This window comes from Vombatus ursinus, unplaced genomic scaffold, assembly GCF_900497805.2.
Source record: "Vombatus ursinus unplaced genomic scaffold, bare-nosed wombat genome assembly UNPS02014832.1, whole genome shotgun sequence".
Taxonomy (NCBI): domain Eukaryota; kingdom Metazoa; phylum Chordata; class Mammalia; order Diprotodontia; family Vombatidae; genus Vombatus; species Vombatus ursinus.
Genome location: NW_020954610.1, coordinates 74,315,630 through 74,342,121, shown reverse-complemented (window position 1 = coordinate 74,342,121; position 26,492 = coordinate 74,315,630). Strand labels below are relative to the sequence as shown.

The 26,492-nt window shown below is 39.9% G+C and overlaps 1 long non-coding RNA gene across 2 annotated transcripts in view; it reads left to right on the top strand.

Annotated features, from left to right (window-relative positions):
• Positions 1-26,492, top strand: part of LOC114025656 — a 72,725-nt gene that overhangs the window by 21,837 nt on the left and 24,396 nt on the right. The window lies entirely within an intron of this gene.

The window sequence follows — 26,492 nt, the reverse complement described above, 5'->3', positions numbered from 1 at the left end:
TTCAAATCTGGCCTCAAACACTTGCTAGTTGTATGACCCTGGGCAAGTCACTTAATTCTGTTTGACTCATTTTCCTCATCTGTAAAATGAACTGGAGAAGGAAATGGCAAACTACTCCAGTATATTTGCCAAGAAAACCCCACATGGGGTCATGAAGAGTTGAACATGACTGAAATAACTGAACAACAGCAACACCTGGCTATAAGTACTGGGATCTGAATCCAGGTCTTCTAATGCCCAATCTAGAGCCTCTCAGTTATACAATGACTCTCAGATTATTTTTTCACCTTGAGTGGTACGTGGGTACCAGTACCAGTGAAGGCCCCTCAGGACATGACTCTCCTCCCCAACTTCTTTAGTTGTGTAAACAGAAATTCCTGAACTATAGTGTATCCTGTTTATTTCATCCTCTAGCTATATGACCTTGTGTAGAAGACTGTTGAAACCATGGGGCCTCAAAAAGGGGAACATGCTGCAATTTCTGTACTCCTTTGTTCTCTTTGTTGCTGGGGAAGATTCATACGAATAGATTGTGCCCCTGAGGCTCACCCAATGGGCCAATGGGAAGGGGGTTAGGGTGAGCTATTGCGCTAGTATATATATAAACCTATTTTGAAGAAAGCACTCTTGCACTCTTTGGCTGGCGCCATCTTAGGCGACACAGGAGTGCCCTTTCTTGAGAAAACCAATAAAATAGCTTTCCTTTTTGCAAATTCTTGTCAAGACTGATTCAAATTTTGAGTAGGTGGTCTCTATCCCACACAATCTGATTACAAGTCAGCACCTTCTTTCAACTAGTCATAGTCTCATAGGTGTGTAGCCAGAAGATCTAGTCTAATCCTCATTTTACAGATGAAGAAACTGAGGCTCAGGCCAACTTGTCTCTCCATACCGGCGCAGCTGTAATTGGCACAGCTGGGGCTGGAACCTAGACTTTCTAACTTCAGTTTAGTTCCTCCCTCCTTTAAATAGGAAAATTCAGAAGAAAGGGAAGGATATAGATTGAAAGTGAGATTGAAAGTCAGTTTGCGTGGCTGGGGCCCAGAATTGGTTCCTTGTCAGGATCAGATCCAGTGCCCCATCCATTGCACCACACAGAAATCTTTTACATTTCTCTATTCTTTAAAGCATATGGCATATGCTCAAAAACTATTTTTTCACTGATAAATTGAGAAAGTAAATGCATGAGACTGAAGAGAGGGGTGGATAGGAGGGAAGAGAGGGGAAGGGAGGGGAAGGGAGGGGAGAGGAGAGGAGGCATTAATAATACATGGAGTACATGGTAGTGAGATAAGGTCAAAGCAGACAGAATTTCTAAAGACCAGACTCATCCTCCCAACAACATGGGGTATGCCCTTACCAAAAGAAGGTAAATTTTGATAGCTGAAACCTACTGAGTTATCTTGGAGCATACTCACTAGGTTTCTTTCTTAAAGACCAAGCCTTAAACCCAATTCACTATCATTGATTGTACAACAATAGGTCCCTGCCCAAGCGCCACTTAATGGTTATTTTTTGGGCCCTCCTGCCTCAGAATGAATGTAAATAGTAATTGTTTCTCTTTTGGCCAGCAACTCTGATGAGGTCCTTCCTCTTCTAGTTTGATTTTTTTTTTTTTTAATTAAAGAGGCCATCCCTTGGCTCACAAACAGGCCTATTCACTGAATGGTAATGGCCTCACTAAAAGTGAGAACTGGGAAAGGCCTTAGCTTGAAAAGTCCAAGGTCCCCCACTGCACCACTGGGCCCAGTTGACTCTGGAGGAGAAAGTGAGACTGGTGACTTTGCACAGCCCTCCCTCACTCAAATCCAGTTCATTTGCAAGTCATGTCATCATCTTCCTGATGTCATGGTTTTCTTTGAGAATGAAGGAGAAACCACATCGTTCATACCTCAGCCATATAACTAAATATTAGCTGGTCCCTACCACATTGTCTTACTTGAGTCATTTTCAATCATGTCCAACTGTTTGTAACCCCATTTGAGGTTTTCCTGCCAAAGATACCGGAGTGGTTTGCCATTTTCTTCTCCTGCTTATTTTACAGAGGAGAAAACTGAAGCAAACAGGTTTAAGTGGCTTGCCCAGAGTCATACATTTAGTAAGTATCTGAGGCTGAATTTGAACTCAGGAAGATGATTCTTCCTGGCTTGGTACTCTAACCACTGCCCCACCTAGCTGCTCTGGTCTTACTTGCCAAGCAGCCACAAATTCCCTAACAATGACCTGAACATTTATCTTATTAGGAAACATTTGAATTTCAAAAATCCAGCTGATAAGAACAATATTCTAAACATTGCTCTACATATATGTAAGTAAAATAGAAAAGAAAACTAACCATCCTTTCCCTTGGTGATGAACACTGCATTTTCATGGTTTTACCTCTTCTTTTCTTTTTTTTAATTTTTAAATTAATTTATTTTTACTTTTCAACATTCACTTCCTTAAGCTTTTGAGTTTTATTTTTCTTCACCTTCCTCCCCTCCCCCCTCCCCAAGACAGCATCCCAGTTTTTCCTCTACTTCTCTTACTTGCTTCTCAAAATCCTTTTTGAGCTCTTCCATGGCCTGGGACTGATTCATATTTTTCTTGGAGGTTTTGGACTTTGGAGAGCTTTGACTTTGTTGCCTTCTTGTGGTTGTATGTTTTGATCTTTTTTGTCACCAAAGTAATATTATATGGTCTGACTTTTTTGCATTGTTTGCTCATGATTCCAGCCAATTACTTGACTTTTAAACTCTTTGTTAAGGTAGACGTCTGCTTCCATTGTGGAGAATGTGCTGTCCCAAACTTTGGGGGATTTATGCAGCTGTTTTCAGAGATAATTCTAGAGACCTGTAAATTTTCAGTTCTTCCAAGGTGGTACAATCAAGGGCGAGGTGTTTACTCCTTTCCTGGTCTGTGCTCTGGTCTAATAAATGACCACAAGAACTCTTTTCTGCCTTGGAACTGTGAGGAGAATTCCCTCTCCACTGCCACAAAAAGCTCCACCATGCCAGTGCTCCTCCTTGCCCCAGGACTGCCACCCAGAACTGTGACCCACATCCAAACACAGGCAAAGCAAGAGAATCCTGCTTCAGCACCAGCAAAGAGATTCCCTGCAATCCCCCTCTAATCAGCCATTCAGTTCTCCCTGTCTGTTAGCTGTGAGCTCTAGAAGCAGCTGCAACACCGCTGCGCCAGGACTGGGGCTGAATCAAGCTCCTTTCTCACTATGGTCAGACAGACCTTTCCTACTGACCTTCTAAGTTGTCTTTGGTGTTTATGGGTTGAGAAGTCTGGAAACCACCACAGCTCCCCTTGGTTCAGTCCTCTGAGGCCTGCTCTAGGTTTACTGAAGCCTGTTCTTTTCCTACAGGGCCCACACTGAACTGTGCTCCTCTTCCAGCCCAGCACAATAAACCTTTCCAATCAACCATCCAGGCTGTCTTGGGCTGGAAATTTGTTTCACTCTGTCTTTTTGTGGGTTCTGCTGCTCTAAAATTTGTTTAGAGCTATTTTTTACAGGTATTTGGAGGGGTTTGGGGGAGAGCTTAAGCAAGTCACTGCTTTCACTCTGCCATCTCGGCCAAGCTCATCATTTCTTATCTTGAGCTGTGTCTTGAAGGAAGAAAGAGACATGAAGCAGAGGTGAGGTGTGAGTGCATTGTAGTCATGAGGGACAGCCAGTGCAAAGATGTGGAGATGAGATAGAGTGCTGTTTATGAAGAACTTCAGCTGCTACACGTAAAGAACAGAGATAAGACCCATTTGACTTCTATAGAGTGACTGCCATGGAGTAGGAGGACCTGAGTTCAAATGTGGTCTCAGTCACTTACTAGCTGTGTGATCCTGGGCAAGCCACTTAACCCTGTTTGTCTCAGTTTCGTTGTCGTAAAATGAGTTGGAGAAGAAAATGGCAAATCACTCCAATATGTTTGCCAAGAAAACCTCAAATGGGGTCATGGAGAGTCAGACACAACTGAAATCATTCAACAGCAATAATGCCTAAAATAAAACACAGCATAACATCAAAACCATGGCTAAAATTTCAAAGATTAGAGAGGGAAAAAAATTGTTTCATTAGAAACTACCAGGAATTATTAATATAAAGATATTCCTGTGGACAAGTTCTTACATGTAAAGTTATATTTGTAGTTCTTAGCTGTAATATAAATGTCTAGCTCAAGTGTGACTTGGATAGACATCTGTCCTGGGATATGGCTAATTCTATCTCCAAAAGAAAAAACTTAAATAGAGTAGGAGGAGGGTCTTATCTAAACCACTTGTAGCCTGGGGCAAAAGTGAGGCAGAGGCAATTGCTCCTTCCCCAGGCTATCTCCAAGAGGGAGTATTGGGCTAGAATTATATCTTTCCACAAATATCTCAAATATCTGTAGCCTAAGGGTATTATGCTTTAGGGCCCAGGATAAAAACCACTTTTCCTGATCACAGCAGTTCAGTTCCTTCCCACCAAAAGCTGGTTACACAAAAACAATCTGGAATAGCTAGTATTTATTTACTTTATCAAAGTAAAATATAAAGAGGAGTGGGGAAGCTTTCCACATAAGATTAGACCAGATAAAACATTAGAGCAAAAGAGCTTGTTCACTAGGATTGAGATAAGATCTCTGCTCGACCAACCAGTCTGGTTTTAGCCAGTTTTAGTCTAAGTGTCAAGTACTGGAAATCAAGGAATATGTTGGGATCTGCCTTGGAGAGTGTGCTGATAAATGTCTAAAAATTGCCTCTCCAAATTAAAAAATAATTTTTTTATTTTTTAGTGTAGGAATAACACACTTTTAAATTTAATCTGCATTTTCTCTATCACTTTCCTGAATCTAGAAATCAACAAAACATTAAGTCAAGCCTTACTTCGTAGTGTTTGTATTTCTAAATTTCTAAGGTGTAAATGCTCACATTGAAAATTTAAGAATCAGCTTGACCTGCTACTGGCTGGCTCCAACATACCACTGGCTGTCTCCCTACGTGTTTGTGGCTCCAGAAAAATCTCCTGTCCACCATTCAAAACATATTTTCCCCTCTGGACCAGCTCTCATGAAATTGTCCAATGAACTCAAGAAATTTTTTCCATACTCATACTGGTTTATGGAAACTCAGAGTTCTCTGAATGTAGCAATAATCATATCTTCCTGTCCTTTAGGGAAAGCACCCCAATTCTGAGAGAAAGTGGTGTTACAAATTAAACAGCAATTTATACAGGGTGTTCCAAAAATCTTAGTGCAGAATTAAGCTATTAAAGCTTAATTTAAGCTATCAAATTAATTAATATAATTATATGTATTGTGCCATTATGTATTAATATAATTAATTATGTATTGATGTATTAATATAATTAATATAAGCTACTAAAGCTTACAATTGCACTAAGACTTTAGAGGTACCCAGTATGTGATCCTGGAGATCATAGGAAACCACTTAATGAGTAAGAGAGCATCATAGTAAGATTGTGCTTAAAGAAACTCACTTTGGAAGCAGTGAGGAGTGTGGATTGAAATGGGAGAGACTTGAGGGTGGGAAACCAGTTTAGAGGCTATTGCAGCAATCTAGGCAAGAGGTGAACTAAGATGCTAGCTTTGGGAGTAAAGAGTGATTGGGTATGAAACATGTTGTAAAGGTAGAAAAGACTAGATTTGGTAACTGACTGAACATACAGTGAAGGAGGGTGAGATTATGCCTATGAAGTTAGGAGGCCAGAAAAATTGTGGCAGAGTTGATTAAAAAAAAAAGAAGAAGAAATCTGGAGGAGAGTTCATTTTGCAGGGAAAAATAATGAGATATGGAATGGATATCATAATACTTGCTTTCTCTATAGGTGATGAGGGGCTGGAAAGGGAGAGATTAAAAAAAATGAATGTTAAACTTGTCTTTACTGATCAGAAAAAAAGAAAGATAATGGGTAGGAGGGAAAGAGGAAAGTCACCAAAGCCCAGAGAAGAGTATATAAGCTTAGATATGTCTAGGATTTCTCTTAAAAGAGATTAACATAAAAAATACACAACATTCACTTCCACGTGATTTTGAGCCCCAAATTTTCTTCCCATCTCTCCCTTCCCCCATCCCAAGACAGCATGCATTCTGAATACCCCTTCCTCTGATCTACCCTCCCTTCTATCACCACCCCACCCCTCTTATCTCCTTCCCCTTCTATTTTCCTGTAGGGCAGGATAGATTTCTATACCCCATTGCCTGAACATCTTATTTCCCAGTTGCGTGTAAAAACAATTTTAATTTTTTTTTTTAAAACTTTGGGTTCCAAATTCTCTCCCTTCCTCCTTCCCCAACCACCCTCATTGAGAAGGCAAGCAACTCGATACAGATTATACATCTGTAGTCATGCAAAACACTTCCACAGTAGTCATGTTGTAAAAACCTAAGTATATTTCCCTTAATCCTATCCCACCCCCCATTTATTCTATTCTCCCTTTTGACCCTGTCCCTTTTCAGAAGTGTTTGCTTCTGATTACCCCCTCCCCAAATCTGCCCTCCCTTCTATCATCCTCTTGCTCTCTTGTCCCCTTCCCCCCCTATTTTCCTGTAGGGTAAGATAGATTTCCACACTCAATTGAGTGTGTATGTTATTCCCTCTTTAAGCCAAATCCAATGAGAGTAAGATTCATTCATTCCCTCTCATCTTCCCCCTCTTCCGCTTCATGGTCAAAGTTTTTTCTTCCCACTTTTATTTGAGATATTTACCCCATTCTACCTCTCCCTTTCTTCTTCTTCCAGTACATTCCTTTCTCAAGCTTTAATTTTATTTTTTAGATATCATCCCTTCATATTCAAATCACTCTGTTCCCTCTGTCTATATGTATTCCTTCCAATTATCCTAATACTGAGAAAGGTCTCATGAGTTAAAAATATCATCTTTTCATGTAGGAAGGTAAACAGTTCAACTTTAATAAGTCCCTTATGATTTCTCTTTCCTGTTCACCTTTTCATGCTTCTCTTGAGTCTTGTATTTGAAAGTTAAATTTTCTATTCAGCTCTGGTCTTTTCATCAAGAATGCTTGAAAGTCTTCTATTTCACTGAATGTCAATTTTTTCCCCTAAAGGATTATACTCAGTTTTGCTGGATAGGTGATTCTTGGTTTTAATCCTAGCTCCTTTGACCTCTGGATTATTATATTCCAAGCCCTCTGGTCCCTTAACGTAGAAGCTGCTAGATCTTGTGTTATCCTGATTGTGTTTTCACAGTACTTGAATTGTTCCTTTCTGGGTGCTTGTAATATTTTCTCCTTGACCTGGGAACTCTGGAATTTGGCTATAATATTCCTAGGAGTCTTCCTTTGGGGATCTCTTTCAGGAGGTGATCGGTGGATTCTTTCAATTTCTATTTTGCCCTCTGGTTCAAAAATATCAGGGCAGTTTTCTGTGATAATTTCTGGAAAGATGATGTCTAGGCTCTTTGTTGATCATGGCTTTCAGGTAGTCCAATTATTTTTAAATTATCTCTCCTGGATCTATTTTCCAGGTCAGTTGTTTTTCCAATGAGATATTTCACATTGTCTTCCATTTTTTCATTCTTTTGGTTTTGTTTTATAATTTCTTGATTTCTCATGAAGTCATTAGCTTCCATTTGCTCTATTCTAATTTTTAAAGAATTATTTTCTTCAGTGAGCTTTTGGACTTCCTTTTCCATTTGACCAATTTTGCTTTTGAAGGCATTCTTCTCCTCATTGGCTTTTTGGACCTCTTTTGCCATTTGGGTTAAGCTATTTTCTAAGGTGTTATTTTCTTCAGTATTTTTTTAGGTCTCCTTTAGCAGCTGTTGACTTGTTTTTCATGATTTTCTTGCATCACTCTCATTTCTCTTCCCAGTTTTTTCTTTACTTCTCTTACTTGCTTCTCAAAATCCTTTTTGAATTCTTCCATTGCCTGGGACTGATTCATATTTTTCTTGGAGGCTTTGGATGTAGGAGTTTTGACTTTGTTGTCTTCCTCTGGTTGTATGTTTTGATCTTCTTTGTCACCAAAGTAAGATTCTATGGTCTGACTTTTTTTGCACTGTTTGCTCTTGTTCCTAGCCAATTACTTGACTTTTAAACGTTTTGTTAAGGTAGGGGTCTGCTTCCAGTATGGGGAATGTATTGTCCTAAGCTTTGGGGGGTTTGTGCAGCTGTTTTCAGAGATACTTCTAGGCACCTGTAAATTTTCAGTTCTTCCAAGGTGGTGTAATCAAGGGCAAGGTGTTTACTCCTTTCCTGGTCTGTGTTCTGGTCTATGAGTGACCACAAGCACTCTTTTCTGCCTTGGAACTGTGAGGAGGATTGGTTTCCACTCCACCACAACTGAAAGTGCCACCATGCCAAGGCTCCTCCTCACCCCAGGACCACCACCCAGGACTGAGACCCAGATCCAATCAGGGGCAAAGCAAGAGTATTCTGCCTTAGCACCAGCAAAGAGATCTCTGCAATCCTCCTCTGATCAGCTGCTAAATCCCCCCACTGTCTGTAGATTTCCAGAGCTGAGAGCTCTGGAAGCAGCTGCTGCTTTGGGGCTTCACCAGGATTAGGGCCCAGACCATGCTCCTCTCTCAGTTGAGGCCCAACAGACCTTTCCTACTGACCTTCCTAGGTGTCTTTGTTGTTTGTGGGTCAAGAAGTCTGGAAACCACTACAACTGCTAGTGATTCAGTCCCTTCAGTCATGCTCCAGGTTTGCTGGGGCCTGGTCTTTGCCTGTGGTACCCATGCTGAACAGTGCTCCTCTCCCAGCATGGCACAATAGACCTTTCCCATCAACCATCCAGGTTGTCTTGAGCTGGAAATTTGTTTCACTCTGTCTTTTTGTGGGTTCTGTTGCTCTAGAATTTGTTTAGAGCCATTTTTTACAGGTATTTTGAGGGGTTTGGGGGAGAGCTCAAGCAAGTCTCTGTTTCTACTCTGCCATCTTGACTCCACCCCCTTAAATCCAGGAGTGATCCTTAACAAATGCCTAAAACATTAGAAAAAGGCCAAGGACTCCCCCTGCATCCTGGGCCATCACTAGTCATCTTGACTTATGTCTTACCACTGAATTCTGATGACTCTGGAGGAGAGTGGTTGATGACATTGCATAGCTCTGCCTCACTTGCAAGTCAAGATGTCACCCTCCTGATGTTACTGGTCCTTTTCAAGAATGAAGAACCAATAACAATAACAAAACATTAAACAACAATCCATCATCTATTGTATTCTCCTGGGAAGAGGTTAAGTGATTTGCTCAAGGCCACACAATTGGTAAGTGTCTGAGGTTCATATTTGAGTTATACGTCTTCCTGATTCCAGGCCTTGCACACTCTCCACTGTACTACCTACCTGCCCCTAATAAAACAAAAGCAGCAGCCAGGGGCACGAGGTTCAGTACTGGTCTTACGTAGACAAGACATTGTGCTCATAGCTATTGTTGCTGCTTTGGGGATGGAGGAAGAAGGTAGAGGGAAAAGAGATCCTCTTCCCTTTAAATGGAAGTCTAAGGGAAAATTGTGTTCCAAATCAGGCAAGACCCCTCCAAAAAGGGAAGTATAATTTGTCTACACTTGTTGTAGTCTTTCTGAGGGGGCTGGTTCAATCACCAATCATCTTTGACACATCTTCTAGTCATGAGGACATATGAAGACTTCTTAAGAGTTGTTGGTCTTTTATATCAAAGAGCCAGAGCATGTTTTACTGGAAGGGTTCAGATAATATGCCCCACTCCATGGGAAATGTTCAAGTCCAACCCCTATTACACATAGGCAAAAAACAAAAGAAATTGATAATCCCTTCCCTCTGTAATGCATTTTTGTTTTTGGATTTGACCTTTGATTTCATTAGCATGGGACGTACCCAATGAGAAAACTCTCTACAATTCAAGTGTGCCTGTACCTACTCTGCAAGTGACAGAGAGCTACTTGGGTCACTGAGACATTAAATAATTTGTCCAGGTCCACAAAGTCAGAGACAGGATGTGAATCAAGGTAGACCAGTTCTCTATTCGCTCTGCTGGAGCCAGAATAAATACAGTCCATACTTATCATTTAATTTTTTAAAAATTATTTCACCAGGTGCATATGGGGAAAATATTACTAATATTCCTAGTTAAAATGTTGATTGATTCTTCCAACACTTCTTGTTTTTCTTTTTCTCATTTCTTATTCTATGTTCAATGTATAGGGAGCCTAAAGAAGGAAAAAAATGCTTAATTTATTTCAGAGCCCTGACGCAAAATAATTTCTGGACAAGTGCCAGGTAAGGTTGAAATGTTAAGCTTTTATTTCTAATTCCTGGAGTAGTGGAGAAAGTATGTTATAGTCTCCATTTGGAGTAACTCTTCTTTGTTTGAACAAAGAGCTCTTGAGAAGTATCAGGTCTCTAGCTATTCTTTCATACACCTACCTGGAGCACATGTCAAATACTTCTCCCTCCCATCCCATCCCCATTCCAAACTGCATTTCTCCAAAAGGGGTGTTCAAGAGAACCCAGAATCTTTAGCATCAAACAGAAATCCCATCAGTAATTACCAGGCTGTCTTATGACATGTCTTCTCAATCCTTGGCCATGTTTTCCCATAAATCCTTTATAGATTTATCAGTAAGCAAGAGGATTTTCTTTGCTTCCTTTCATATATTGTGGTAACCAGTGGAGCACTTGAATTGTCCATCTATTGGATCTTGATACATGACTGACCCACCCGCTTTTCTAATGATAAATATTCTGAATTCTTTGTGTTTTATGCCATTTTAAAGGCTTATTTTTTTTTTTAATCTGGAAAGGGCATCCTTGAGTCCAAAACCTACTCCCCCGAGAATTCCCTTCCTCATTTTGTGGTTGAGGAAACTGAAGCCAAGTGACTTGCTCAAGGTCACATGGATAGTAAGTGGAAGTGCTGAGATTCAAACTCAGTTCCTCTGATTACAAATTCAGTGCTCTTTTCATGATAGTATGCTGTTTCTTAACCTCTTAATCATACATTTGTTATTGCTAATGTAACTCATGGCTCATAGCCACAATACTCTCCGCACTAGTGAAGATTGATCACTCAATGCTTCAAGCTTGAGTGAAGGGTAGATTTGGAGTGACCTTGAGAGACAAGAGAGATCTCTACTCTTCTGGTTTCCAGTGTCAAGAGAGAAGATATATGGTTTCAAATTCTTTTTAGGTATCTAAAAGCAGAGAAATACTCTAGGAAGAAGTCAATATGTAAAGGAGTTGGTACCTTCATTATGTGCCTGTCTCGAGTTTGCTGCACTTGAGACACTAGGGAATTTCCACGTGGATGAGAGAGCTATCCTATTCATTCACTATGAATATCATTTGTTAGATTCTCATCTGGTGTGTTCTCATCTACACACCTCCTCTGATTTCTGTTTTCTATCTGCTTGGATAAATAGGTTTATTTGCTATTTGCTACACGTGTTTTTTTGTATAACTGGCATTTTGTGGGAAGGGAGTCAAACCTTGGATGTATAGCTGGGGCATTTCCTCATGAAGGGATAGCAATCAGGAGGTTGGCTTGAACTTAAAAATTATTTTCCCTCAAGTAACAGTATTGAGAGGAGAATATAGATATAATTCTAAGCAGGTACCCCATCTCTCTGAGGAGAGCAGAGTAGTCAGCTTTAGACCCCAAATTCCTGCTTCCCCTCTTGGTAAGAATCAAAGCCTCCCTTAGATAAAGGTAGGTAAAGGAGACTCTAGATATAGCTATTTATGCCACTCATCTGGACATAAATAACCTACATGGGTAACACACACACACACACACACACACACACACAGAGTCCCTTATATTGATAACATGCTATAGTCCATTTATGCCACTCATATATTTTTCCCATTCCCGTTTGGGTTACTTGTAATTTTGATTCTTCCAAAATTACAGTATTTAATTGTTTATCATTAATTAACATCACTGGGAAAATATTGCAGTTATCAAGGAGGTCTTTGTGGAAGCAAGCAATTTGGGACCAATGAAACTGTTAAACTATTTCCTAAATGCCATCCAACCCAGTATTCTCATGCTACTCAATCCTGCCCCCAGTTATTGTTTCTTTGTCAAAAATGATATGCCTGTCTGTGAGAGCTTTTACATGCCTATATACAATTTTCATTCACTGTGTTTTTCCAGTGTGGATGATTAGAAAGATTTCTTTTTCATTTTTATGAGCTTTCTCAAGGAAGATTTTTAACATTCCAGGAATTTATTTAATTAGTTCAATATCTTTAAATAGAAGCATTTGGAGATTCTTACTATTAATAAATAATTCTTTTTTTTTGGTTTGGTTGGTTATTTGAACTCTATCCATGACTGATTCCATGTCACTGGCAAAAGCCTTAATCAATCAATGAATAAGCATTTATTAAGTATTTTCTACGTATCAGGCACTATGCTAAGCACTGAGGATCCAAAAAAAAGGCAAAAATAATCCCTTCCCTCAAGGAACCTACATTTTAATAGGCATATCCATAAATTGTCAATACTGCACAAGAAACATACAGAGTAGAGAGATGGTGGCTTTAGAGGGGAAGGTACTAGCATTTGGAAAATGGGGAAATACTTTCTGCCAGAGGTGGAACTAGAGCCAAGTCTTAAAGGAAGCCAGATATTCTAAGAGGTGAAGTTGGAGAGGAAGAGTATACATCCTAAATGAGAATATATCTCTCTATTTCACATCTTTTTTGTTACTAACATTGCAACACTGAACTAAGTCATTTCCAAAATCTTTAAAACCTAGCATGGCCCCCCGCACTTAGTTAAGCACCTAATGGTTATTGATTAATTGACTGAATGAAAAGCATTTATTAAGCACTTACCATATGTTGCTCACCATGATAAAGGTGATGAGGACATAAAATACAAAATGAAATTATGTTTCTTCAGGGATTTACATTCTAATAAGGTTGGGGGGGGTGGGAATACACATAAGAGAGTGGTGGGTAGGAAAGGGAATTTTGGTCCAGGGAATCATAGGGATGGTGAATGGAGATAAAAGGATCTCTGCCATGCCCTTTCCAGAAGCAAAAATAGTATTGATTTGATTACTTCCTAGAGTGAAGTGGGGAGGGTGGTGGTGGTGATGGTGGTGGTGGCAGCAGTATAGGAGTGGTGACAGGGCAGATGGCAATATGTCTAGGATGGATGAATAGATGAGATGTCAAGCTTGGTCTGAGTCTAGCTAGACATAATAAACTAGATGATTTTGCACTCACTCACCATTCAGCACACTTCAGACTCTGAATGGTTGCTGAGTGGAATAACTCCCTTGGGGAAGGGACCATGTCTGAACCAGGGGATACAATTCCAGGTAGGGAAAACAAGGGACAATGGTAGGACAGATAGTAAGATGCCTAGGGTGAAGGAGTGGATTGCAGTAGAGATTGATAATCAAGAGGCAATGTGGCATAAGGGATGAAGGGCTAGCCTTGGCATGAGGAAGGATTCACTATCCCTTATGAGTCCTGACTGCTGTGTGCTAGCTGTATGACCCTAGACAAGTCACTTAACCTGTGAGTGACATCATCTTTAAACCCCATGTGACCATCCCTGAAGCACCTTCAAAATGCCCAGGGAAGACAAGGCTACCTGGAAACAAGATCTATTTCCATCCTCTCTGATCACCCTTCTTTATTATATTTCCCCTCAAGAAAACTGGCTGACTTTACTTTCTTTCTGCTGGATCTGTTTTCTAGTGCTCCTTGCTTCTTTACATAGGACTTTGGGATCTCAAACCTTATTCACCTTGTATTAAGACATGAAATCAAAGATTATGGACATTTTAGTCACTTTCTTAGAGTGATTTGAAATTGCTTTAAATCCAACATTTATTTTCCTGTTTCATAATGCCACCAAATCAGAGATCCATATATTAACAACAGCAGCATCCAAATTTCCATAACAGTATCTATCGTGTTATCTTGTGATCACAAGATATTTTGTTTGAAGAGACCCTGTGAGGCTTCATTTTGTTCTAGAGTCCAATGGTTTTCACAAGTCAGTAAGCAAACAAACAGCAAGACACCTCTCTGTCTAAATGTGAATTATAAACCAATTCCTTGAATGAGTGGGACACTTACATACATAAAAATTAACTGTCTTCCATCTATGTAGGGAGTCTTCTTCTTCCTGCTGCTTCCTCATAACCAGCCTCTTAAGGTGAGAAGACCTCAGACTGCAGGTGCTCTAGTGCCCTGAACCATCCGTCTTCTGCTGGGCATCTTCCATGTGCCTCAAAGCAACCGCTTCCATCTGTACCAGCAAAAGGCACCTGCCACCTCCTGCTGCCAACCCAATCTCCCAACTGGCCCAATGCAAAAAGCAACCCTCTCTTTGATTTCAGGCCACCCATCTCCTTCTGGACTTATCCTTTGAGCATGCAGGATTGGTGCATGGATGTTAGATGTTCTCATACCTGGTCATATTGGTCAAATTCCCCTGGATGTTGAATGTTCTCATACCTGGTCATATTGGTCAAATTCCAGTGATTCTGGACTTCTGTAGGTTATCATCCAAATCACATTACTCAACTCATACCATTTAATTCCTCATTCCCATCCCCCTCATTTCTTCCACCCCCAAATTTCATCCTAACTCCTCCCTCCCCTACCCTGCCCTTCCACTGTGCCCTCTGGAATGCCTGTTGTATAGGCAACAAGCCATCTTAAATTTATTCTTCTCCCACTCTTTAGATCTATTAGCTCTTTTACTGAAACCTGGGTTCTCTCTGATGACACAGTCTCCCTAGCCACTTTTTCCAGTACTGGCTGTACCTTCACTCACTGTCCTCATCTCACTGATTAAGGAAAGAGAGTTGGACTAATTCTTGCTCCCTGTTACCACTTCCAGGTTCTCCTCCTTCCTCCATCACTAGTAACCTCTTTTCCTTTAAGGTTCATGCTATTCATATCTATCACCCAATCAAAATCCTTGTAGTTATCTATAGACCTCAAGGTCATTGTCCTTCCTTCCTCAATGTCTTTGATACTTGACTTATAATTTTTCTAACCCCCTCAACTCCTGCCTTCATACTATGGGACTTTAACATACATATTGATTCTCCCTAAAACAGCCTAAATGCTCAGTTTTTCAACCTACTCAGTTTTTCATCCGACTTCAACCACATACAAAGATGGTCATACTTTTGATCTTGCCATTACCCAACAATGTTCAAGAATTCTGAAATCTCCTTATCCAACCAAAATCTATTGGCTTTTCACCTCTCTTTCTGCCTTTCCTTACATAACCCTACTCTTCATCTGCACCATGACCTCCAATCCCTTGACCCCTCAATTTTATCTCAGACCATCTCCCCTGGACTAAACACTTTCTCCTTGTCTCCCCAGCCTGACATTTTGGTGAACCAATTCAGCTCTACACTGTCCTCCTTTCTTGAATCCCTGGCCCTCTTATCATATTGCCAATTATGCCTAGTCAAGCCTCCCCCTTGGATCACTCCCACCTTTGTCATTTTTTGCTCCTTTCACACATACTGCTAAATGAAGGTGTAGAAAATCATTCAACCATCCTGATTGGGTCCACTACAAATTTATGTTACATAACCTCAACTGGGCCCTCACTGCTGCTAGGCAATACTGTTATACCTCCCTTATTAACTCACTATCTCACTCTCCACAGAGGCTTTTTTTTCCAAACCTTTTCATCCCTCCTAAAATCTCCCATGGGTCCCCATTTCTCTACTCTCTTAGTTGAGAATCTTGCCTCATATTTTACAGAAAAAAAAATACTACCCTATCAATTTTCTAAAATTTCTACCACATGAACTCAGGATTTTTTAACTCTCTATGTAATTTTACTTTTCAAAATCATTCTCTAATCTGAAATCCAGACTTTAATGAGCGGTGTGTTGTGCTGTTGTGGGGACAAGGTTGTGATATATTCCCCTTTTTTTAATCCTTTATTCAGCAAGTTTATAAGAAGTTATAAAAAATAAAACTAGCATATAATCTCAGCATAGTAATAAGAAACTGAGTCTGAAAGGAGCCTTGAAAGTCATCTGGTCCAACCTCCATCATTTTACAGATGAGGAAACTGAGGTCTGGAAAAAGGCTCAGTGGTAACACAGAATTAGCAGTAGAGCTGGGAGGTGAACTAGAAACATGACTTCTTGTCTTGGGCTCATAGTACTCCCTACACTACATCAATCAAATAATAAACATTTATTAAGTGCTTACTAGGTGCCAGGCACTGTGCTAAGCACTGAGGACACAAAACAAGGCAAAAGACAGCCCCTGCTCTCAAGGAACTTGCAGTTTAATGGGGGAGACAACGAGCAAACAAATATATACAAAACAAGCTATGTACAGGATAAACTGTCAGTAATTGACAGAGGGAAAGCACTGGAATTAAAACGTTGGGGGAGGCTTCCTGTAGAAGGTGGGATTTTAGTTCAGACATAAAGGAAACTGGGAAGTCAGTAGTCTGAGCAGAGGAGGTAGAGTGTTCCAGGCAAGGGGGAGACAACCAATTTCTGGAGCCAAGAAATGGGTTGTCTTGTTTGTAGAATAGTCAGGAGGTCAATATCACTGGAAGGAAGAGTATGTGTCAGGAAGTAAGGTATAAGAAAACTGGAAAGATAGGAGAGGGCTAAGTTATGAAGGGCTTTGAATGCCAAACAGAGGATTTCATACTTGATCCTGGAGGCAGGAGGGGCCTCTGGAGTTAGTTGAGTTGGGGGGAGGGGTGTGTGTGTGACATGACTAGACCTGTACTTAAGGAAAATCTTTATAGGGGCTGAGTGGAGGATGGATTGGAATAGGGAGAGACTGGAGACATGGAGACTCACCAGCAGAGTAGGGCAGTAATCCAAGCATGAGATGATGAGGACCTGCCCTAGAGTGCTGGCAGTGTCAGAGGAAAGAAGGAGACATGTTTGAGAAAGATGTTGCAAAAGTGAAATTGACAGGTCTTGGCAACATATTGGATTTGGGTGGGTGGGTGAGAGATAGTGAGGAATGCAGGATGACTCCTGGGTTGAGAGCTTGAGGGATTGGGAGGAGGGTGTTGCCCTCTACTATAATAGAGAAGAAGGTGGGGGAGGCTGAGGGGAGAGGATGAGTTCTGTTTTGGTCATGCTGAGTTTAAGAAGTCTACTGGACATCCAGTTTGAGATATCTGAAAGTCATTTGGAGATATGAGATTAGAGGTCAACAGAGAGATTGGGGCAGGAAAGGTAGATTTGAATTATCAGCATAGATATGGTCATTAAATCCATGGGAGCTGCCTAGATTACCACTTGAAGTAGTACAGAGGGAAAAGAGAAGAAGTCCCAGGACAGAATCCTGAGGGACACTTGCAGTTAGAGGTCGTGATCTAGAGGAAGATCCATGAAAGGGAGACAGAGAAGGAGCAGTCAGATAGGCAGGAGGAAAACCAGGAGAGAATGGTGTCCTAAAAACTGACAGAGAAGAGAATATCATGGAGGAGAGAGTGATCAACATGTCAGAGGCTGCAGAGAGGTCAAGGAGAATGAGAACTGAGAAAAGGCCATTGGATTTGGCAAGTAAGGGATCATTAGTAATTTTGGAGAGAAGAGTTTCAGTGGCACAACAAGGTCAGAAGCCAGATTGTAATGGGTTAAGAAGAGAGTGAAAAGAGAGAAAGTGAAGGCATCTATTATAAATGGCCTTTAAGTGGAGTTTAACTATATAGGGCAAAAGAGATTTAGGATGACGGTTAGTGGGCATGAGAGTTTTTTGAGAATGGGGAGGACATGGGCATGTTTGTAGGAAATGAGCCAGTAGAAGAGGTTGGACCAGATGACTTTCAAGGCTCCTTTCTGAATCTGTTTCTTTTTGCTATGCTGAAATTATATGCTAGTTTTACTCATTTTCAAACTTCTTATAAACTTGCTGAATAAAGTATTCCAAAAAGGAAAATTTATTACAACCCTGACCCCACAACAGCACAATACATTCTTCCTTAAAGTCTGGATTTCAGATAGGAGAATGACTTTCACAAGTAAAATAGCATAGAGAGTTGTAAAATTCCTGAGTTCATGTGGTGGAATTTTTAAAAAATTGAATAGCGAAGCAAGGAAGAAAATGAATAAGGCCATTCTTTTCTCAGAGCTGCTGTGGCTCAAACTGAGACAAAGCCAAGTGAAAAAATATTTGTTTCTTTCCCTGGCAGGAACAGACATACACACGGTCATTAGTCAGGGTGTGTCTACTCATCAGTTTCCTCATTCTAGGAGGAGCTGGTCTCCATGACATAGCTCACCTTGGTTATTTTTTTTTAGGTGTTTTGGTGTATATTTCACTTTAGAAACTCTTGCCCCACCCTGCTGGAGGGGAAATCTCCCTAAAAGCAGTTTAAATTACTTTAAAGCCATCTAGAGGCTGCTAGTGTTATGAAACCAGGGTAGAAACTATCTGTATATAGGGGACAAATGTAGGAATGTTCCTGTGGGTAACTATTTCCCCTCAAGGGTCCTGGCAGACCAAGAGGCTCAATTCAATTAAGTTCAATTAAAGTTAATTCAATTCAATTGAAATAAATTCAAAACATTTGTTAAGTACTTCTTCGGTGTCAGAAACTGCTTTAGGTTCTAGGAATATAAAGACAAAAATGAAATTGTCCCTATCCTCAAGAAGCTTACATTCTTCTAGACCTGGGATCTTATCTTTTTTTGTTTTGTTTTGTTTAATGGATCCCTTTGGCAGTTTTATGAAACTTATGGGCTTTCTTCTCAGAATAATTGTTTTTAACCATATAAAATAAAATCCAGAGAATTACTAAAGAAACCAATTTTATTGAAATATAGTTATATTTACATACACACATAACATATGTACATACATATGTATGTTTATATAACCAGTTAACACATGAATTTAAGAACACCCTTTTAGTGGGGACAGAGCCAAGATGGTGAAGAAAAGGCAGGAACTTTACTGAGTTCTGCCAAATTCCCCTCTAAGAAACTTTAAAATAATGCCTCAAAACAAATTCTAGAGCAGCAGAACCCACAAAAAGATGAGATGAAACAATTTTCCAGCTCAAGAAAAGTTAGAAAGTTGGCAGGAAAGGTCTGTTGTACCAGGGTGAGAGTGGAATGAAGTCGCAAGCCAGTAGCAGATTTGGGGGGCATCTGAATCGACAGCAGCAGCTTTTGAAGCTCTCAGCCCACAAATGGTAAGGTGGTTGGACAAATGGTCAAAGGGAGATTACAGGGGTCCCTTTGCTGGCACTGGGTGCAGGACTTTGTTGCATCGCCCATACATGGATCTGGATCTTAATCCCACTACGAGGAAGTACTTAAACCAAGTACTGCACATCAGAACTTGGAATCATGTGGGAGTGGGGACCCTAGTCACAGGTCCAGGACAGAAAAAAGTGCTTGTGGTTGCTCATAGACCAGAGCACAGGCCAGGAATGCAGTAAAGACACCTCTCTTTAGATCATACCACCTTGGAAGAACTGAAAGTTAATAAACCCCCAGTACTAGGTCCAAAAACAGCTGCACAAAACTCCTGAAGCATGGGACACCCCAGGAGCAGGGCCCAACTTTACCATAAAGTTCAAAGTCAAGAAATAGGCTGGAAAAATGAGCAAACAAAAAAAGAACCTGACCACAAAAAGTTACTATGGTACTATGGACAGGGAAGATCAAAAAACAAACTTAGGGGAAGATAACAAAATCAAAACTGCTATATCCAAAACCTCAAAGAAAAATGTGAATTGGGCTCAGGAACAAAAATAATTCCTTGAAGTAGTCAAAAAGGATTTTAAAAACCAAATAAGAGAGGTAGAGTTAAAAATTGGGAAAAGACATGAGAGTGATGCAAGAAAATTATATTAAAAAAAGGGCCAACAGGTTGGTAAAGGAGGCACAAAAGAAAAAACTGAAGAAAATTACATTTTAAAAAACAGAATAAGCCAAATGGCAAAAGAGACACAAAAATCTACTGAAGAGAAGACTCCTTAAAAAGCAGATTGGCCAAATGGAAAAAGATATACAGAAATTCAGCAAAGAGAAGAATTCCTTATAAAGCAGAATTGGCCAAATTGGGGGGGGGGGGGATGTACAAAAATTTACAGAACAAAAGAACTCCTTAAAAAGTAGAATTAGCCAAATGAAAAAAGGAATTACAAAAAGTCACTGAAGAGAATATTTCCTTAAAAACTAGAATTGGGCAAGTGGAAGCTAATGACTCCATGAGACATCAAAAACAATAAAAGAACATCAAAAGAATGAAAGAAATAGAAGAAAATGTGAATATCTCATTGGAAAAACAACTGATCTGGAAAACAAATGGAGGAAAGAATTATTGGAGTATTTGAAAACCATGATCAAAAAAAAATCCTAGACATCATCTTTCAAGAAATTGTCAAGGAAAACTGCCCTAGTATTCTAGAACCAGAAGCTAAAATAGAAATTGAAAGAATATACTGATCACCTCCCAAAATGGATTCCAAAATGGAAACTCCCAAGAATATTATAGCCAAATTTAAGAACTCCCAGGTCAAGTAGAAAATATTTCAAGCAGCCAGGAAAAAAAATTCAAATATCATGGGGCCATAGTCAGGATAGCACAAGCTTTAGTAGCTTCTACATTAAAGCACTGGAGGGCTTGGAATATGATATTCTTGAAAGCAGAGGGGCTAGGATTACAACCAAGAATCACCTACCCAGAAAAACTGAGTGTAGTCCATCAGGGGAAATATGGATATTTAATGAAATAGAGGACTTTTAGGCATTCTTGATGAAAAGACCAAAACTGAACAGATAATTTGACTTTCAAATACAAGACTCAAGAGAAACTTAAAAAGGTAAACAGGAAAGAGAAATCATGAGGGATTCATTAAGGTTAACATGGGTAGATGATATTTGTAACTCCTACAAACTTTATCATTATTAGGGCAATTAGAAGGAGTCTACATAGTTGTGAGTTGTGAGTTCTCATAGGTGGGAATTGAATGAGGTGGGATGATATCTTTAAAAAAAATATTAAGGGATGAGAAAGAAGAATGAACTGGGAAAAGGGGGAAGGGAGAGATAGAATGGGGTAAATTAGCTCACCTCTGATTCTAGCCATGGGTGTGATTTTGGGCAAGTCACTTAATGTCTCTGGGCCTCAGTTTCTCACCTATAAAGTGAGAAGGTTGGACTGGAGGGCTTCTGAAGCACATTCTAGTTCTCAATCTATGATCCTACGAGCCCCATGAAAATTTAATTTGACAAATGTTTATTTATTAAACACCAACTATGTGAACTATGTTCAAGGTGAAGGAGATGGAAATGAAACCATTTTCATCCTCAAAGAGTTTATATTTTAGTGGGAAAATATGTCATATACATAGATAATTGTAGTACAAGAAAAATTGAGGAGACAGAGAAAGCATTAATAATTGGGGAGGGTTAGAGAAAGTGGTATCTGAGTTGAGTGAGCCTAGAAGGAAAATAAGGATTCTGAGAGGCAGAGATGAAGGAGTTTCAGGTGTGGAAGATTGCTTTTATGATTGCATGGAGGCAGGAGATAAAGTGTGGAGTTCTTCAAGGAGCTAATAGTTAAGTTTGACTAAAACACCAAATTTGTAAAGGGTTTGTAAAGGGGATTAATACTAGTAAGTACTCACAGAGGTTGCTCCTGCAGTTTGTTTTTCATTCTCAAATAGGACCATGGGCTAGAAAGGTAGAGGATATCTAGATTGTAGCTTCTTACATTGAAGTTTGTATCAATTAACTTTTCTGTGAAGAAAGTAAAACTGCAAAGAAACTTATGCTCCTCTCTCATGGAGTCCTTTCCCAGTTATCTGACAAACTTCTTTCCACTTAGCATTCTTGATCTTTAGGATGGCTAAGGTTGGAAAAGTCCCATGCTAATGACCATAGAAAGGATTAAGCAAAAGGATGTATGTGTGTATGAGACTCTCCCAGGGCACAAGGACTATAAACATGTAGAATCAGGGGAAATACAGAAGGGGAAACAGATTTTTCTGCATCCCTTAATTTTCCAATCCACTAGAATTTACAATAGCATACAGATTAATGATCCCAGGACCTTTTCTCCTCCTTTCATTTTTTAATTTCTGCTGTAGGACCTTAGCTCTTCCTCCTTCAGCACTGATGACAAGCAGATAGAATCTCAAGTCTTAGCGACTAAGGTCTCAATTCTAATAAGGAGTACTCCCCATTCCCATATGCCTGGTTGGGAAACACTCCTGAGGGCAAAAATGAAATGCAAGAAAGGGCCAGACAGGCTTGTATTCAAATCTCACTGCCTTTCCCCCATCCTCTGAAGTGACTTAATCCCTGTTTCAAGTAAGGAGTAGTTTGGAGGTTACTCCAGCTTCTGATGCTTTCTTGGTGATAGGGGGTTCGGGAGTAGAGAAGCATGGCAACTGTCAATAATGTAATGGTTATTTCTCTGTTCTCCAAATAGTCATTACCCAAAGGCAAGTAATAATTTGGGGGGAGAGAGATGATAAGAAGATATCCATTACAATGCGATTAGTGTTGAGGTGAAAATTTTTGGACTGGTTTCATAGATTTAGCACTCTTTTACAAAGAGAAGGTATTTGAACTCATAAGAGTAGATGAGGTCACCAAGAGAGTAATTTCAGAGAGAATGGAAGAGAGTCAAGAACAGAGCCCTGGGAGATACAGGATCAAAAGGAAAGGAGATCATCCAGCAAAGGACATTAGGAGGAGCAGTCATAAAGATAGGAGAACCAGGGGAGAGCAAGGGTTGAAAAAGTGTCCAAGCGAGAGCAAAAAGGAGACAGCGGCATTAAAAACTCCAGAAGGGTTGAAGAGAATGAAGAATATGAAAAGATCTTTGATTTAACAATTTTCCCAGAAAAATTGGCAAAGATGAGAAAAGATGGAAACATACAATATTGGGCAGGCTACATAAAGATTGACATTCTAATGTGCTGTTGGTGGAGCTATAAATTGGTTCAATCATTCTGGAAAGAAATTTGAAATTATGCTAGAAAAAGGACTAAAATGTCCATACTCTTTGACCCAAAGATTCCACTACTGGCCATATATCTCAAGGAGATCAATGACAGGAAGAAAAATTCCATGTACACCAAAAAATTCATAGAAACACTTTTTGTGATCACAAAGAACAGGTAACAGAGTAGATGTTCTCCAGTTGGGGAATGGTGAAATAGATTGTGTTGCATCAAAGTTGTGCACTATTACTATGATTTAAGAAATGATGAATATGATGAATTTTGAGAAGCATATATAAACCAATGCAAAATAAAGTAAGCAAAATCAGGATAATAATATTTAACATGGGTACAACAATATAAATGGAAAAAACAAAAAAAATTCAATGCTGTATTATTTTGATGTTCAAGAAGGTTGGCCCTGGAGAAGAGTTGAGAATACACATCTCCTTAGGCAATACTGGTGATCTTGCAGATAGCAGTTTCATTTGAGTAAACCAAGTTACCAAGGACAGTGAGTGGGTTGTTGGGAAGTGGAGGTGGTAAGTAGAGTCAATTGTCAGCTGGTATAGTGAGATAGGCATACCACATTCAACATGTAAAATAAAACACCAAATCTTGTTGATTCTGCCTCATTAGCATCTGTTCCCTTTTCTCTGCAACAACCACCTTAATTCAGACCCCTATAACCTCTCACTTGTAAGACTGCAATAACCTTCTAATTGATCTCTCTTTATTGTTATTTTCTCTCCAATCCCTCTTCCACAGAGCAGTCAAATTGGTAATCTTTTTTTATGTCTTATCTATTATTTTATTTTTTCCAATTACACGTAAAAACAATTTTAACATTCTTTTTTTTTCAAATTTTCAGTTCCAAAGTCTCTCCCTCTTTCCCCTGCTCCACCCACCTCATTGAGAAGGCAAGCAATTTGACACAGGTTATACATATGTAGTCATGCAAAACACATTTCCATGTAAGTCATTCTCTGAAAGAAAACATATACAAAAAAAAACTCAAGAAAAACTAAGTAAAGAAAAAGTATCTTTGATCTGCATTCAAGCTCTACCAGTTCTCTGGAGATGGACAGCACCTTTCATCATACATTCTATAGAACTGTCTTGGATCATTGTATTGCTGAGAATAGCTAAGTTATCCATAGTAGATCAACATGCAATATTGCTAGTACTGTGTACAAAGTTCTCCTGGTTCTGCTAATTTCACTTTGCATCAGTTCATGTAAGTGTTTCCCTGTTTATTCTGAGAGCATCCTGCTCATCATTTCTTAAAGCACAATAGTATTCCATCACAGTCATGTACAACTTTTTCAGCCATTTTCCATTTGATGAAAATCCCTTCAAATTCCAACTCTTTGCCACCACTAAAAGAGCTACTATAAATATTTTTGTACACATAAATCCTTTTCCTTTTTTTTTAATCTCTTTGGGATACATACCTAGCAGTGGTATTGCTTGGTCAAAGGGTGTACATGGTTTTATAGTCCTCTGGGCAGGGTTCCAAACTGCTTTCCAGAATAGTTGAATCAGTGTACAACTTCACCAACAGTACATTAGTGTTTTAATTTTCTCAGGTCCCCTCCAACATTTATCATTTCCATTTCTGTCATATTAGCCAATCTGACAGATGTGAAGTAGTATCTCAGGGTTATCATAATTTACATTTCTCTCATCCATAGTGATTTAGAGCATTTCCAAATTGGTATTCTTAAAACAAAGGTCTTTCTATGTCATTCAATTCCCTCAAGAAGCTTCAGGGGCTCCCCAATCTTTTTAGGATAAAATCCAAAACTCCTCTTTGGTTGTATGTTTTGATCTTCTTTGTCACCAAAGTAAGATAATATAGACTGACTCTTTTTGCACTGCTTGCTCATGATCCCAACCAATTACTTGAGTTTTAAACTCTTTGTTAAGGTTAGAGTCTGTTTCCAATGCGGAGAATGTACTGTCCCAAGCTCTGGGGGTTTGTACAGCTGTTTTCAGAGATACTTCTAGGGACCTGTAAATTTTCAGTTCTTCCAAGGTGGTATGATAAGGGGTGAGGTGTTTCCTCTCTACCGCCACAACAAGCTCCACCATACCAGCACTCCTCTTTGCCCCAGGACCGCCCCTTAGGACTGTGACCCAGATCCAAGCGTGGGCAAAGCAAGAGATTCCTGCCTCAGCACTGGCGAAGAGATCCCTGCAATCCCCCTCTGATCAGTCACTTGATTCCCTCTCAGTCTGTGGGCCAGAAGCTCAGGAAAAAGCCCCGGCCTCGGGCCACACTCGAGACTTGCGGCTGAGACCTAGCTCCTCTCTCACCGCAGACACAGACTTTTCCCATTGACCTTCTAAGTTGCCTTTGGCATTCAGGGGTTGAGAAGTCTGGAAACCGCCACAGCTGCCTGCGAGGCCTGCTCCAGGGTCGCGGCCTGCATGCCCAAGCCGAACTGTGCTCCTCTCCCTGCCCAGCACTACCTTTCTCAACCATCCAGGCTGTCTTTGGCTGGAAATTTGTTTCACTCCATCTTTTTGTGCGTTCTGCTGCTTTAGAATTTGTTCAGAGCCATTTTTTTAGGTATTTGGAGGGCTTTGGGAGAGAGCTGAAGACAGTCATTGCTTTCCCTCCACCATCTTGGCTCCACCCCTCCTGGGCCATTCTTAATAACGCACCATGCTACCTTTATCACATTTGCCTAAGAATTAAAGCGACTTTTAAGTACACAAAATATTTGAAAAATCAAAGATAAACCAGGAGGAAGGAGATAGATCTAGGAGTACATAACCAATTTTTTCAGAAGACAGAGAGAAGGAAGTAAGGGAACAAGCATTTATTAAGCATCTACTAATGTCCCAGCCTCTGTGCTAAGTGCTTTGCAAATATTATCTCATTTAATCCTCACCTGTGAGATAGGTGCTATTTTGTGTTGTGTGTATACATATATACATACATATATGTACGTATGAGAGAGAGAGAGAAAGAGAGAGAGAGAGATCTATCTCCTGATTATATAGTTGAGGTAGCTGAGACAGATGGAGGTTAAAGGATTTGTCCAAGGTCATACAGCTACTAAATATCTGAGGTCAAATTCGAACTCAGGTCTCCTTGACTCCAAGCCCAGAGCTCTATGTATCCACTGTGCCCTTCAGCTGCCTCAAAGAGAAAAAAAGGAAATGACAAATCAGCTTGGTCTGCAGTCCAAATAGGTTTCAGCAATGTAGCATTGTCCCACCACCATTCATGTAGGGTTTCCCCACACCACATTGCAGTCAGACTCCCTGGCTCTGCTGCTCCTGACTGTTATACTTCTATTTATTTCCTCCTCTTCCTCCTAAGTCTTCTCCTTAGAGGTCATTCTTAGAGCACCTTCAGGGGCTGGAAAAATAAACAGACAAAATGATTTCTTATTCAACTCTTGTCTCTTGTCTCAAGTCTTTTAAGAGGATTGATTTATTAGCCTGCCAAAATACAGGCAGTGAGGATAATGAAATTAGGTGTTTAAGATCTTCCCTTGTATTACAACATTCAACTGAAGGTAGACCTGAGTTCATATCTATCTATCTATCTATCTATCTATCTATCTATCTATCTATCTATCTATCTATCTATCTATCTAT